The sequence below is a fragment of the Ambystoma mexicanum genome, chromosome 8, assembly GCF_040938575.1.
Source record: "Ambystoma mexicanum isolate Mex_15411 chromosome 8, UKY_AmexF1_1, whole genome shotgun sequence".
NCBI classification, from domain to species: Eukaryota; Metazoa; Chordata; class Amphibia; order Caudata; family Ambystomatidae; genus Ambystoma; species Ambystoma mexicanum.
In genome coordinates this window covers 216,180,596-216,195,846 of record NC_090929.1, presented here as the reverse complement: position 1 = coordinate 216,195,846, position 15,251 = coordinate 216,180,596, and positions in this window count along the sequence as shown.

Here is a 15,251-nt window from a genome sequence, read left to right as displayed (position 1 = left end):
GCTGTAAACTGAAGAAAACAGTACAGGGTCTGGGCAATGAATAGGCAGCATAGCCCACTGTCGTACGGTGGCCTGCCCGGCCAAGACATTGCCATGAAGCATTGTTTTAGGGCCTTCGAAGGAATTCTCCGGGGGGGGAGGAGGGGCCTTGACAGATTGAATCCTCAAACGTTTCCAGCAATTCAGCAAAACGCATCTGGTCTGAGTTTAGTTTGATCTGGGTTAAGCGTGGATTTTCAGAAATAGCTATTATGTGAATGATAGTTTAGATTCTTGGGAGAGGGTTTTTGGGTGGGTAGGGGAATGCAGAGGATATGGGGGGGCATAGGGAGTATTCCCCGTTTGTTACTTCAATGCCTGTGGAGAGGGTATATATATATTTTTTAATCTGCATTATTCTTAGATGCTGCACTATTTCAAATGTAAGGCATATGCACCATGCATTTTCCTATCCCACATTTTCCAATCAAGATTTTTACTCTTCTGCATAGTTAACTCAATATTTTCACGCATCCGCCTGCAAATTCCAAGAACATGTGAGATCTTTTCCAATGTCTGCAAATCTAATTAAACACCCATGAACTTCTGGGAATTCATCCAACAACCGCAGACGCTTCGACTATCCTTCGGAAGCCAGTGAATCCAATTAAATGTATTTAACACCCATGATCCCAATGGAACGCATCCAATGCAAGAAACCTCTGGGATGTCATCCAACCACACGAGCCTCTAGAACGTCATCAATAGCTCAAACTCCAGGAATTCATCCAATTACTTTAAAAACACTTCTATTACCAAGACGGTAATGCCGTTGAATATACCAAGGAGAGGATACATGTGTGGAGCCTACAGCTGTCCGCATCTAACCCGAAACTAACTAAACTGGCGGGGATCATATATCACGAAACAATAGAATAATAAAACTCAGCAGAACCTAAAGTAGAAAACTACAAGTAAACTAAGAATTAGGCAGTGGCAGTGGCCTCTAGACCAACAAGAAATGGTTGAGTGGCAAGTGTCCTGGTAAACCCAGTGTGAGAACCCTGAGGGTAATCTCCCAGGCCAGTCTCGAGACTCCCTTATTCAGGTGGCCTGGAGAGGACCGATGCCCACAGCTGCCAACTCTAGGATAGTGAGATAGAGAGGGGGGATCACCTGGATGGGAAAACCGGGGGTTGGGCTTGGGAAAATATCCCGGGAGAGATGCAGTATTATACCGGGAAGAAGGTGAGGAGGGTGAAGTCCATGAAGCTTTTGTAGGCTACTCCAAATTCACCCCCCTTCCTCCCAACAAATCCTGCTCATCCAAAGCCAACAAATCACCTGCCTATGGTAAACCCTTTAAGAACCCAAACCCCAGTGCCATGGGACACTATATTTCCCAAGATCCCTGTATTTCTGTTACATACCCGAACACTCCCAGTCATCCCCCGTCCCTTTAATTATTATTTCCTGCACTCCCAACCTCCTCTGATAAAACACTATAGTCCGCACAATCCTCCTTGTTTATTTCATAATAATAATCCTGGTCATTCCCGGTTGCTTCACAAAACCTACCAATCTCACCCTTCTGAGTTTTTATCAAAAACCCTACCAATAAGGCTATCATTTCCTAAAACACCTTTTCCCTCACCCATCCCGTAGGATACTCAAGCACTCTACCACCTTCCTTTTTCAACCAGAACACTTTCTTGCAATATAAATGGACTAATGTTAAACCTGTTTACCTGACATGTCCCAACCCGAGGGTCAGGCAAAGTCAGGCAATTGATCAGAATCACACTCACCTGACAGTCCTTTCACTTCTTCACAGGGAAAAAAGGTGGAGCAAGAGAGCACAGGACAAGCAAGGTGGACTGCACAACGAGACAGCTATCTAGGTCCGGAAGTTCAAGAGGAAGAGAAAGGCAGCGAATATTGAGAGGCTGACAAGGAGAGACATGACCTTGCCCTTTCCGGCGCAGACCCGCGAAACCTCCACAGAAGAAATCGTAAGACCGAGGACAATAGCACAAATATGCTGCATCAGATATCAATGCTACGCGGCGTATCGACCTGATAAGCGGGAGCGTGGGAAACTTCTGCTAGCATGGTACCGGCCTTGAACCCAGTTACGGAGAAAGCCAAGTGGTTCATCACTGGCAGTGAGTTGAGGGGAGAGCCGATAAGAGCCAGGCTGTGGTGGATGAAAGTTGCAAAGATGCAAAGTGGCAAAGTGAACTAGGTTCAAAAGAACTGTAAAAGTGTTGAGGGGAGACCAGCTGCAGAGGGAACCAGCACCACGTGGTTGCTAACGCGAGAGACTCTGGTTGATCCCTATGTGAATAAAACTACAGAAACCAGAAGGCCATAGGAAAGCTGCCAAGTTAGGTCAAAGTGGTCATACAGGAGGTCAAGCAAAATCCCGTACAGTCGAAAATCTTTGATCTACAAACTTGAGAAAGCAAGGGAAGTGAATCCTGCAAACAAATGTGAATGTGAAGTTGGCAAGTATGAACCCGACCGAGAGATGCTGACAAGAAGGGGGCAAGTCTAAAGTCCCAGGGAATAGTATGTTGACAAACGTGAGCCTGGCCAAGGGATGTCCACTAAGAACTGTTTGAAAAGACATTAGGAAGACAAGGAGAGGTGCATTGTCCTGCTTGTCATTTGGGGTCCGAGCCCGACCGAGGGAGAAACCAAGAGACAGTATAAGGCAACGAGAAGCACTATCCAACCTGTCATTTTAGAAGTCTGAGCCCCGCTGAGGGAGACCCAAGGGTGGAAAGTTACCACCCATAATTCAAGGAGAAAAGAACTGTTATACAATTTATTAATACAATTTGTGAAAAGGTCAGTGCCCAGAAGAGGGGGACCGAAGGGGTGAATCTATCACCCGAGAAATATATAGAGCAGAACTTTGTGTTTGTTGTTTTTTCTTGAGAATCCTATTAGGCTCACAGGATCAGGAAATCCCAACCCCAAAGGTTTTGACATCGATAAGAACTGTTATAGTATCTAAAACTGGAAGAGGGAGATCCAAGGGGTGACAACCGATCACCCAAACCACCAAGGAACAAGTGTCAGCCCCAGAAGAGGGGAGCCGAGGGGTGTAGAATCCTCACCCAACGCAAAAGCAGAAAACACACTTTCATTTTGTTCAATTATTGAAGGAACTTTTGTTTTGTTATTTGAACACATCAGGCCCTCGAAGGCAAGAGACTTTCAAGGAAACAAGACTTGTCCATCGACGGTCCTGATATCTGCGAGTGTAACTGTCTATTCGTACAGGGAAAGCTTGAGTGTGTGCTGTGCTCCATGGTCCCACCTTACCCTGTGCTCAAAATGTGGTCAAGGGAGATCCAAGCTTCAGCATCCTGACATATTATTTATGACCACTTCTTTCTTTTCTTGAAAACCACCCCACACCCTTCTTGTATTAGTTGTGAGTTTGGCAATAGGTTTCTTATTGTAGGGCCTTTTTTATTTTACATGACGCCATGAAGACTGCATTATTTCCATATGATAGTCGACGCTTGCTGCCATCATAGATTTAGGTTCAGATTAGGTGTTTTTCCACCATGCATCCATTGTTCAATAAACACCTTTGAACTGTGATCACTTGTGTCTGTCTTACTTGTTGCCACCATGAGTTCCTCACTCCAGGACACAACAGGGAGCGGCAGTGCTTCGTTTAGCTTGTTGGCAGAGAAGGATAACATTTCAAGCCTACAAATGTGAAAGTTATTGCATGTATTTGGATGTCAAAATACGTCCAAGTGTATCGTTCAGGAAGTAGACTTCCAGGCTAACAAAAAAAATTCAGACAATTGTCAGGTGAAATCAACAAAGTGGAATTCGTCTAACTTCGGCTTTTGAGCTCCGATAGCTAAATGCAAGAAATAATATCCATTTTACTTCTAAAACTGCCAGTCCAGACAAAGAGAGTGGAAAGCGTAACTTTGGGATGCAAACAAGGAAAACACCTAATAGCATATCCACCATTACGAATGCTTCTGAGGCTTCACAATCGGAAGTCATATTTGTAACACTGTACACTCTGTGAACATCGTTGCTTTTTGTAGACTTAACATTGACCAAAAAGGACTTAACTGGAGCACTGGAAGCAGGTGAGCAAGCAAAAGGATACATGAGTTATAACTCTTTCGCCTCAAGCTACATGTCTGGCAGAAGGGTGCCTCTGAAAAACCTGTGATATGCCTCCCAAGTCTTGGAAGCAGAGAAGTGTCCTGACTTTCGAGGGCATCCCTCCAGCCAGCAAGAACCTGCCAGGAGGAAGAGTTTCCAACAGGCATTCTTCCAGCACAGCAGACTTGCCTCATGGGACAGAGAACACAGAGTTCTGGGGTAACCAGAGGTGGCCCACAGCTCACCCGAGAGACCTCTGTGTAGGGACGTCATTTAGGGGTCGCCAGAGGTCGCAAATGCGACCTCTGAGGTCTCCCTTGCGACTTCTGTGGTCTCCCTTGCGATCTCTAAAAAAAAAAAAAAACTGTTCTATTTTTTTAAATTTTCATTTTTTGTAATGCAAGCTCCTGGGCTGTGGCCAGCACCATGTGGCTCTTTACTTCTGGAGTGGCTGGCTTTCTTGTTCAGGCCCCTTAAAAAAAATAAAAAAAATAAGGACAGGAGTGCCACAAGTCTAACACTTTTAGCACTGACCCTAAATAAGAAAGAATAGGAATACCAAACAATGTGTCTTTCTTGAATTCTATACAATAATTGCTAAACTCATTAAAGGTTTATTTCAGGCACACTTCAGGGGGCGAGTCACTGATATAGTCTGTTATTAAACGCCTCAACTCAGCCTTTCATCCTTCTGAGGTCGATAAATGAGTACCAACACAGGCTGGGTGATACTGAGTGTATATTTTTTCTATATAAAGCGCTTAAGTGCTATATAATAACACATCATTATCGTTTGGTCATGAACGTCTGCTTGCATTCACAGTAATTTGGTAATATGGGCCTATACACACTGATCTTAACGATACATATGGCGATCCATTCTTGTATGAAATGCACATCACATTATAGTGATATCGTAACCATATTTTCCGTAGTGTACAATGCTATGTGATGCCACTTCCTGTTTTGTCAACGGGTAAAAGGTCATGTTCCATCGCTTCCTGCGATATCACTTCGGGGTGGGGTCAAATGACATCACTTCCTGTGATGTCATCAGGGGTCAAGGGTCGTGTGATGTCACTTCTGCTACCGCTGGCATTTTGGTGAAATGAAGTCCCTGCCTCTGTGGCTTCACCTTGCACAGTGGTTCAAGCATGTCAGAGTGGAGGGGAACCCTTATGCGATCGGTGGGGAAAGGGGGCACCACCACCTGCAATCAGATAGTGATGGTAGCATTGCTTGCCACACTACGACCAGCTCCCTCCTCCCAACCCCACTGGTTCATATGGTGGAGTAAGGAGAAGCAAGCAGCAGTGAAACTTCTGCCCGCTAAGCTTCAGGATGCACTGCCTGTGTCACGCAGTATCCTCATTCAGGCATACCCTAAATCCTGGCTTGCGTTACTTGGCTGGATTTATTATGCGACAGTTGCTTAACTGCCTCTTCATTCAGTGCAGTCTCTGCTCCACTCTGCAAGCATCATGTTAGGTAGGATGCTAACACATGTCTTGTCCTATTGAACCAACATACCAATGTCACAGTCATTTACAAAGTCTGTAAAATAGGCATCATGGGATTCCAAATCAATGCAGAAACAAACATTATTTTGGTTCATTTTTTAAGTTATCTGATTTGCAATATTTAGACATATCACTTTCTAATTTGTCATTTCACACAAACAGGGTAATTGATATAATTTCGCACAAAAGTGGCGCACGCGGCTGGCGCACAGTGTCCCCGTGCGATACACTGTGCCAGCCGCGTGCGATAAAATCCATTTCATCGCACAGCGTATTCATCATGGATTTTAGCCTCCAAAACCAGCCATGGCACAGAGTGGCGCAGCGACCCTGCAGCAGCGCCAGTTACGCACCCAAGAACACCCTCGCGCAAGGAAAAGCCATTGAAATTCCCAATTCATCGCAAAGGGCTGCGCTAACCCTGGACCAGTTCACAGGGCTGCCAAACAGCAAACGCCAAGCGGGGAACGTGTATTTCAGTGGTTCGCGGGAAGTAACACACGCGATTCCATCAGGGCACGTGTATTTCAGGGGTGCGCGGGAAGTATCACACGCAATTCCATCAGGGCACGTGTATTTCAGGGGTGCGTGGGGAGCACTACACGTGAATTGGCCGTGTGGGTCCTCCCAGGTGTTCCCTCTACACCCTCCACGGCCCCTGCAGCCAGCCCACACCACAGGGGACTACCCTGCAGGCAGCCCATCCACCATGGCCATGCCCCCCAGCCAAGCCACATGTCACCTTGCACTACTGATCAACAACGCATGTCTCCCAGCACCCTCACCCCCCAGCACTGTGGGGCTCCTGCCAGCAGGCCCCCACACATGTCCAACTCATGTCCCCCTGCACCCCCACCTCCCAGCACTGTGGGGCACCCTCCACCAGGCTCACACTCATGTCTCCCAGCACCCCCACCCCCCAGCATTCAGGGGCACCCTCCACCAGGCCCCCACTCCTTTCTACCACCCCCCAAAACCCCCCAGCAGTGCGATTCGCCTGTGTACGTGTATATCAGGGGTGCATGTGTAGTCTGACACGCGAATTCATCAGGGTACATGTCTTATGGGTCTGCGTGAACTTCCACACGCGTTATCAGCAGGGTACGTGTATTACGGGGTTCGCGGGAAGTTCCACACGCGATTGCCCTGGGTACGTGTATTTCGGGGTGCGCAGGAAGTTCCACACGCGATTTCAGCAGGGCACATGTATTCCAAGATGCGCGGTAAGTTCCACACGTGATTGCCCTGGGCACGTGTATTTCGGGACGCGCGTGAAGTTTCACACATGATTTCAGCAGGGTACGTGTATTCCAAGGTGAGTGGGAAATCCCACACGCAAATCCATTAGCCTACGTGTATTCCGGGGGTGCCGGGCAGTCCTACACGTGAATCGGCCGTGTGAGTCCTCCCAGCTGTTCACTCGACACCCTTCACGGCCCCTGCAGGCGGCCCACACCACAGGGGACTACCCTGCACATGTCCCGCAGGCAGCCCATCCACCATGCCCATGCCCCCCAGCCAACCCACATGTCACCTTGCACTACTGCCCACCAACGCATGTCCCCCTGCACCCCCTCCCCCCAGCATCCAGGGGCAGCCTCCACCAGGCCCCCACACATGTCCCCCTGCACCCCCACCCCCCAGCAATGTGGGCCACCCTCCACCAGGCCCCCACTCATGTCCCCCTGCACCCCCAACCCCCAGCACTGTGGGGCACCCTCCACCAGGCCCGCACTCATGTCCCCCTGCACCCCCACCCCCCAGCATCCAGGGGCACCCTCCACCAGGCCCCCACTCATGTCCCCCTGCACCCCCACCCCCCAGCACTGTGGGGCACCCTCCACCATGCCCTCACTCATGTCCAACTCATGTCCCCCTGCACCCCTACCCCCCTGCATCCAGGGGCACCCTCCACCTGGCCCCCACTCATGTCCAACTCATGTCCCCCTGGACCCCCACCCCCCAGCACTGTGGGGCACCCTCCACCAGGCCCCCACTCATGTCCAACTCATGTCCCCCTCACCCCCACCCCCCAGCACTGTGGGCCACCCTCCACCTGGCCCCCACTCATGTCCCCCTGCACCCCCACCTCGCAGCACTGTGGGCCACCCTCCACCAAGCCCCCACTCATGTCCCCCTGCACCCCCACCCCCCCGCACTGTGGGGCACCCTCCACCAGGCCCCCACTCATGTCCCCCTGCACCCCACCCCCCAGCATCCAGAGGCACCCTCCACCAGGCCCCCACTCATGTCCCCCTGCACCCCCACCCCCCAGCACTGTGGGGCACCCTCCACCAGGCCCCCACTCATGTCCAACTCATGTCCCCCTGCACCCCCACCCCCCTGCATCCAGGGGCACCCTCCACCAGGCCCCCACTCATGTCCAACTCATGTCCCCCTGCACCCCCACCCCCCAGCACTGTGGGGCACCCTCCACCAGGCCCCCACTCATGTCCAACTCATTTCCCCCTGCACCCCCACCCCCCAGCACTCTGGGCCACCCTCCACCAGGCCCCCACTCATGTCCCCCTGCACCCCCACCCCCCAGCACTGTGGGCCACCCTCCACCAGGCCCCCACTCATGTCCAACTCATGTCTCCCAGCACCCCCACCCCCCACCAGTCAGGGGCACCCTCCACCAGGCCCCCACTCATGTCCAACTCATGTCCCCCTGCACCCCAACCCCCCAGCACTGTGGGGCACCCTCCACCAGGCCCCAACTCATGTCCCCCTGCACCCCCACCCCCCTGCATCCAGGGGCACCCTCCACCAGGCCCACACACATGTCCCCCAGCCAACACGTCATCACAATCTAGATCCCTGGGCCTTATGGGCAGCCTCCAAATTCCAAACACCCACGCAAGTATTGCATCCACCCACTTAGAAATGGCAATTACATGATACAACCCCAATGGCAAGTTTGTAAATGAACACATGTCCATCACATACACACAATGGGTGTCAGTGAATGTCAAAACCCATATCATGATATGCATGAAACCAATGAGATGATACTACATATTGAAGTTTGAAGAAAAAATATGTATTAAAAGCAACATAAATTGAATCAAAAATAAACAACGAAAATGGGAATTAAAAAAAAGAAAGCAGCATGTCCGTAAAACAATGTAAAACCACAAATCATAATCCAAAGGAAAGGTGTCCAGAGTCACAGTTCACAAAAGTAAATCCAATGGAAAATTAAAATCGAAAACCATTGCTCCATGGGTAAATTATAAAAAAAAAATAGAAAATCCAACAGTCAACTATATACAGATAAACAATCCAGGGTCCATGATCCCAACAGAAGAAATGAAACCTAATCTAATAACACTACCTAATAAAAAAAACTATATACAAAAATGTGGCCCATTGTCCAAAATGTCCAAAAAAAATGCAAAACCAAAGGAAACCTAACACTAACTACAGAACTATTTCCAAGGGGAGCGGGCCAGTCCGACGGCTCACTTCGGGATGTTCCGGGCCAGGGCATCATCGAACTCCTTCTCAATGTCCCGGAGGCGGTCCTCCTCCATGGCCCCGAGGGTCCGCAGGGCCGTCGACATGTTCACCTCCAACTCCCTGCAGATTGCCTCGAGGCACTCGGCCCGCCTCAGGGCCCTCCGCATGGAGTTCTCCACCCTGACCATCGTGAGCCGTGCCTCTTCCGCCCGCTGCCGCTCCGCATCTATGACGTGGCCCAACCGCTGCCACACGGAAGACACTTCCCGTCCTGGGTCCTCCTGCCCTCTGGCCGATGCCTGCCCCTCCGATGTCGAAGGCCCCGAGCCATCATGGCTCCCACCTCGTTGCTGCTGCTGCTGTGCCTGTGCCCGTGCACTGGCTCCTGCTGCCTGCACATTCTCCACCGGCTGGGGTGCAGTCGTTAATGTGGCCACCCCTGCTGGACGTCCGACTCCCGACTGTGGCAGGGATGCCTCCTCCACCAGCCTGGCCGCACCGTCAGAGGCAGCTCCACAGGGCACCCAGGTGACTAATGGTTGGGAAGATGGCACGGAGGACGGCTGGCGCATAGGGGGTTCAGTTGAGGAGGGGGTCAGAGCAAGCCCCATCAAACGGAGGAATCCGGCCTGGGTGACCTGTCCCAGTAGGCCGACGCGGTCAACGAGCCATTCGAGATGACGTGCAGTCTCCTCATGGAAAGACTGCAGGTCACCTCGCATGGCCCATTGACGCAACGCCACACCAGTCAGGACAGGCTCAACCCGGACCTGGATAGCCACGTCCGCAGGCAGAGGAAGGCCAGTTGTTGTGAGCTCTTCCCCTGCCTGAAAACGGGTCTGGACGTAGGCATCCCTGCTGTTGCAAGATGATGCAGTGACAGGATCAGGGACAGATTGCACACAGGCACCTCTGCGGCGGCCTGTGCTGCCTCCTGTCCCTGGTCCTGCACTGCACCACTAGCACCAGTGGAATCCCCACCTCCAGACCCCATCTCTGTTGCTTGCACGGCCTCCTCCTCCACCAAACCCCCCACCAACCTGGATGACTCCGTGCCATCTTCCCCCGTTGGACCTGTGGGGTCCCAGCTGCCCCTTCTGCTGCCGAGGAGTCCAACTCCGACCTCCGCCTCTTGGACCTCCCCCCGGCAGCTGTGGCCTGGGACGTGGCATCGGACTCCTCACTCACCGACGAGATCACAACCTGGGAGGGGAGCCAGGCCTTGCGTCTCCGGCTGGCGGTGCGATCCACGCCGCTGTGCTCCACAGCACCTTTTCCGCCCTCTTCATCAGTTGACGCTGCAGACAGGGAGAAATAAAACACAGGCATCAGGGCACTGTACAATGGACACATACACACATGACAGTTGTACATGAGTGGCATTGGCAAACCTCAGACCTGGCATCACAATTGCCAACACACATGTAATTTCAACTCGCACACAGGAGCCATACGACAGCCATATCGCAACAGCCAGCACCATCCATACACATACAACAGCATGACCAGGCAAAGGTGAGCCATACATCACATGCAACACAGGGAGTGCACTACACATGCACACACACCACCACACTTGCATGCATGTGTACACCTCTGCCAACTGTCGCAGTGTTCAGATCGGCATCCATGTCACATCTGCCAATCAGGCTTCCACATCCCGCTGTCACATGCATCCATGTTGCATCACTGTTGCACCCTTGCCAAATACACACACATGCACATGTACACAGTGCTGATACATGCAGCTGAAAACAACATCCATGTGTGACATCACGAACATGCCTACTTACATACACATTCATCCAAACATGTGTGTCCACACAACTGCATTTGGCATGCAAGCCTACACACACAAGCACCATCCATGTCTCACACATGAGAGCCCTTGCATGTGTTAGCCTCACGGCCCTGTACACCCCTTACCCATACTTGGCCCCATAAAAACACATGTGCAACCTGCAAACTACTGGCACATCACCACACGCACAGCTTACAATCATGATGCATGTACACTTACCGCTCGACTCCAGACGGGTCTGCCTCTCAAGGACCTGGACATGGAGCGCTGGGGATATGCGTTCCAGGACCCTCATCTGATCGTCGGACAAGTGGCACCGGCGCCCCTTAGCATCCGCTGCCTTCAAGAGGTGCTGGGCCTTGTTGAGGGTCCTGGACCTGAAGTCCTCCCAGCGCTTCTTGACATGATGGAATAGTTGGACTGCCACCCCCTCCATGTTGATGGCAGTCACAATGTCCGTCCAGATCCGAGTCCGTCCTTCCTTGTCAAACTTCCGAAGAGGGCATCATACTGCCCCAGGACTTGCTCCACCAGGGCACCAACTTCGGTGGCAGTGAAGCTGGTGCCCCTCTGCCTCTCTGGCCGGGGATTGCCAGTGGTGCCAGATGTTGCAGTGCCCGACATGACAACCCCAGAGGCAGGAGTGGGTGGGCAACTGGGTCCTGGGGCTGGGCTGTGGAGCGATGGAATCCCAGCAGGGGTGGTCACAGCAACAGTACCCCTGGCTGATGTGCAGGCAGCAAATGGCAGGGCACGTGGGCAGCAGGCAATCAGGCAGCAGCAGATGGCAGGTGGGAGCGTGCTTGGGGCTCTGGGGGGCAGTAATTCGGCCTTCTGGGCAGGAGCGTGGTCTTCCGTGTGCTTACACGTGGCCAGCTTGATACGGAGTGATTTGGCACGTGAAAATCCAGCATGTCTGCATGTAATTCGAGGAAAGGGCCTTAGCGCGTAAGCGCGTCAGCACACGTACGCGAATTAATTGGCCCAAAGGCCACCAGCACGTATGCGCGTCTGTGACGTGCGTGCGCGGGCGTTTCCCTGTACACGGGTGCATGTTACACGTCCAATGACTGCACGTCAGAGTGTCAGCTCGTGTAATTGGAGGATGGGGCCTTAGTGCGTACACGCGGAAGTGACGCTGGAAGTGTGGGCATGTTTAAAAGGTACGTGTAGAACGCCATTTCCTTGTATGTGCTTTTTATGGAGAGCGAGTGGGTGAAATCTGTACTTCTTGTCGGTTCACACGCGATTTACTTCACAGCGTTCCAAGTTCATACTCCCTGTTACCTCTGACAGCGTTTTCTCTTCTTGTCTTTTTCCTGGGCCTGTTTCCTCAAACAGCGTTCACTTCTCCTGTTGTCCTGTCTCCTCAGACAGCGTACAATTCTTTTCCATGCGATTTTTCCTGGCAGACGGTGAGTCACGCACGTATTTGACATCTGTGCTTGCCCCGTGTGTTGCCTACCCCTTCAGAGGTCAGTCTAGGCTGCGTGTGACAAGCATACGTTAATTTTTGTGTTTCTGGGTCCCACAGCGTAGTGCAGGGTTTTTTTTCCACGCACGTGGTCTAGGAGGGGTTGCATGCACATTATCTCCCTTTTTCGGGGTGCCTGTGCGTTGCGTGACCTGTCATCTTCCCCCAGGGGTCACATACAGCCTTGCTAGAGCACTAGGGTGCGAATTCCATCTAGTACCCTACCCCTTTGACCCCCAATTGCCCAGGACAATAGTTTACTGCAACTCCCATACAAACAACAACATCAGTGCCATGGTTGGGAGGCGAGCATGCGGTAAGGGTGGCAAAGGTGGGCGAGCCACAAGAGGTGGCCGTGGTGGATATGGTAGGGGACGTGGCCAGGACTTGCAGGGTGCCCCTAGCCCCCCATGTGTGAGTGACCAGTCAGGGACACCCATGCCCCCCCCCTGGTTGAGGGTAACGTGGCTGACACCATCCCTGCTCAGCCCTTGTTGGACCAGCCCATTGTGGCACCAGACCTGGCACAGGGTGACTCCATGGCTGACTTCCAGGTCAGCAGGTCTAGGCCACGTGTGGCGGTGCACATTGGTGTCACCAGCCCACGTGGATCAGGGGCAGCTATGTCATCTGCTGCCCCGAGTAGGCAGGGTGGGGAGGCTGCAGGGGCAGCTGCGGCTCCATCCACCCCAGCTCTGAGTCTCCCAGCCAGGACAGTGTCGGTCCTAGTCCATCCTGCTGATGTTCCCCCTGACTACATCACTCTTCAGCTAATGCCTGCACCAAGTCCCATGGTGAGTGTTCATTCCCACACTCCTAGTCCACAGTCGACCGGGGCTCCTGCCCCTAGTGTCCAGAGCGGCGTAGGACACTCAGTATCACCACCACCTTCCAAGCGGAAGAGGAAGAGTGCTCGTCCAGTACAGGCTGATGTCCCAGACACGGCTGACAGTCCGGCCCACCAAGGAAGCCCAGCTTCAATCAGGCCGAACTTGATGCACTTGTGGAGTATGTGTCCGCACATGACAGCAAAATGGTGATTACTGCAGGATACAAGACCACACCTGCACAACGTCATGCACACTGGCAGACCATTGCGGAACTCATAAGTGCCCTTGGATTCGTGAGGCGCACAGCTAATGATTGCTACAAGCGCTGGAATGACCTTAAGCGCAGGGCAAAGAAAAAGCTGGCCTCAAGTCATGCCGCAACTCTAGTGACTGGAGGTGGGTCTCCGGCAAAGGACATAAAACTCACTCCACATGAGTATGTTGCTGGGACCTACTTCACGGAGGAACAGATCCAAGGCGTGGGAGACCTGCCAGATTACGAGGCATTGTCCGGTGAGTGCACATGCATGTGTGTGTCATCCATGTGCATTGTGTGTGAGTGCTTCTGATTGCGTGCCAGGTGAGGGGGTGTGTGCCTGAGTGGTTTGGGTCACCCATGTGCTTCATCCAATACATTCTGCGCACCAGGATTTGGGTGTTGCAGTATCCCTTCTGGCAACAGTAGACATTCAGCCCAACCTCATGCCAGTTGCCCTTGAAGTGTCATCTTGCCACAACATAGTTGCACATTATTCTGTGTTCATTCAGGCTGATTGTCTGCATTCCACCACTTTCACTAGGCATTTCTCAGTCCTATTGTCACATGTGTGACATGGTTAGGGTACATGCCATCTGTGTGATGGCATGTGTCATGTATGTGTATAGGACATGCCAATCACAGGCCAATGTGTGATGGCACTGCTAGCCAGCATGCAGCAAATTTGTTGGTCTTCCATCTTGGTGTCATCAATGTGTGCCATTTGCCTCCCCTTCATACGCAGCAACTGTGCATGCATGGGAGGGTTATAGTCATGTGGGACATGTGTCAATGAAGTACTGTTTCTGTTGCTTCTCAGCCCTAATTGTGTTCCATGGTGCTAATGCCTGTTCCCATTTCTTTTCTTTCATGTCTTTGCAGGGGATGACGCATTTGATACTGCTGGGGTTGTGGAGATGGTGCAGACCCAGGAGGGGTCTCAGGCCCGACCGGGCACCAGTGAGGGACGTGGTGTGGTGGTGGGTGAGAACCCACACTTGCTGCAGACCGTCATCTCAAGGGGTGTCTCTGGGTGCACCTCCCCCGAGCTCTAGTCAGGTGTTGATTCGGATGATGAGACCTATGTGCTGTCGCAGGTAAGTGTTTCTGGGAGGGATTCTGTACTGTCCAACCCACCTGCACCAGGCGTAGAACCCTCAATGTGGATGTCAGTGTTGGTAGGTCCGCCTTTGGTGGTTACGGATGCAGGGTCACACTCCCCTACATCTGATCCTGTTCCTGGGCCAGCAGATCAGAGGGGGAATGCAGTCCTGCAGCCTCAGGCAGTGCCGGCACAGCAAGGCGCAGTTAGCCTTGCGCCAGACAGGTGTGGTGCCCGCCGACGCGGTGGCCGTATGCCACCTGGCAATACCGCATGGGAGCAATCCATATACGGTATGGCAAACCAACAGGCAGCATCAACTGAGATAATGGCTCAGGCCATGGATAGGGTGGCCACTTCCATTGTCCCCCAAGAAAGGCTGATTGAACAACTACAGCAGGCAACAGACTCCATTAGCCAGTCACACAGGGAGGACATGTTGGCATCCAACAGGGACAGGTGGGCGGCACTGGAGACTCTGCGGGAAGCCATTTCGATTGAGTCCCAGGGCCACAGGGAAGCCCTAAGGGTGGAACTCTGTCAGCTCAGGGCAACTCTGGTTGAGCTTGAGGCTTCAGCTAACACGAGGACAGAACAGCAGCTGGAGCGGCTCACACGTACGCTCTCAGCTGAGATGCAGGCAACTAGGGAGGAGGTCCGGGCATCCCGTGAGTTGTT